Genomic DNA, 1589 nt, shown 5'->3' on the forward strand with positions numbered 1-1589 from the left:
GGGAGCAAGAGCGGCATCATCTTTACAACAGGATGTCACGGGGACTCTTCCCTCCCTTCTCTCAACACCTACCTACCTCCCAAAATCCACAAATCTCAGGTACACGGCAGCTCTGCTGCTTTGCTGGCAACTGGAGGGCACGCTGCTGTCTCTGCCGATAGCTGAGGAGAATAACCAGGTGATGCCACAGCCCAGAGAGGGGATGAGGACAGAGGTGTAACAGCATGGCGACAAAGGGTGGTTCAGACCACAGCACAGAATTAGTATCGCTGATACTATGACAGCAATGCGCAACAACCGATGCACAACAACAATTAGGTGTCACGCTTAGAGTTACAACACTACCGCAGGATTGATATCCTGTCCAATGCTGACCACACATTGCAACAGCTATCTGCAGTATGTTACCAAAATATATTTCAGGGCTATTAGAGGAGTTAATGGAGGAACCCAAATCTCAAATCACTGCCCGAGTGATTGAAAAGCGTTAGAAAGAGATGCTTTCAAGACACAGGATTTATGCAGGGAGACTGCTGGAGGAGGAGTGCTCCCAAACCAGTTACAGCCTGCAGAAGAACATAATCTCAGTGTATGGCTTCATCACTAAAACTGTTCCCAGCCCACCTCTCACACCCCTAGTGACAGGGACCTTGACTCTAAAATTATTCTGTAACTGTTTAGGATAATCTTACAAGGGTTATCTGTCTTTTTCATGTCTGTGCTCTCTGAAAGCGTAATCTTCCCATTTTGCTCGTTCCATCATAAGTTCACCTTCTACAAAGTTGAAACAGGAGATATTCAATCCACATATCATCCAAGATGCCTGCGAATTAAACACCTTCTCCTTCCCACCACACCCTACATAGATCAGGGCATGAAATTCAGGTGCAGGCTACAAGCCTGATTCTAATCAAACCAAGAGGATACTAGAAAAGCATCCTCTCCCCTTACTTTGCCTCCCGGTAAGAGGAACCATTACCTCCCCTGCAAAAATCAGGCACAGCACAGGTGAAAGTGCAGACGTTCCCTGACACATACAAAGAAACTGTTGACTGTTTTTGAGAAAAACCTATAAACAAGTGGGGTTTCAAGTTTTCTGCAAGGGGACCGCACCAGCACTTGTAGCCCCCTTTTCTGTCCACGTGCTACGGATTTTGCCAACAAGTTGTGAGGAGAGTTGTCAGAGCAGACAGGAAAACAAAGTTCAGACTAGTAAGAGAAGTCTATTCTATATTTAAAACAAACAAAACCCACCCACAACTGCTATTTGCAGTCAGGGTACAACTGAGGCCCCCGGCCCCTCTCTGCCAACACGCTGCGCGTTATGTTTTGGAATACAGACTTCGGCTCTAGGGTATGGTGTATAGATAGAACAGAGCAGACCGCTTGTCACTTTAACAGTTGCAACTTCAGTGGAATATTCAAGACCTGGAACGCTTTGCCAAAAGGGAACGAGCATCGCAACACCTACCTAGAAGTCCGCAAAAATACAGTACTGTCCAGCCCGCGGCTAAACGAGGCACCTGACAGAAGAAAACGCCCCCTGAATCCCCACGGAAACCCCCTGCCCGCAGCCGCGCTCGGCTGGG

The sequence above is a fragment of the Pygoscelis adeliae genome, unplaced genomic scaffold, assembly GCF_000699105.1.
Source record: "Pygoscelis adeliae isolate BGI_AS28 unplaced genomic scaffold, ASM69910v1 Scaffold84, whole genome shotgun sequence".
NCBI classification, from domain to species: domain Eukaryota; kingdom Metazoa; phylum Chordata; class Aves; order Sphenisciformes; family Spheniscidae; genus Pygoscelis; species Pygoscelis adeliae.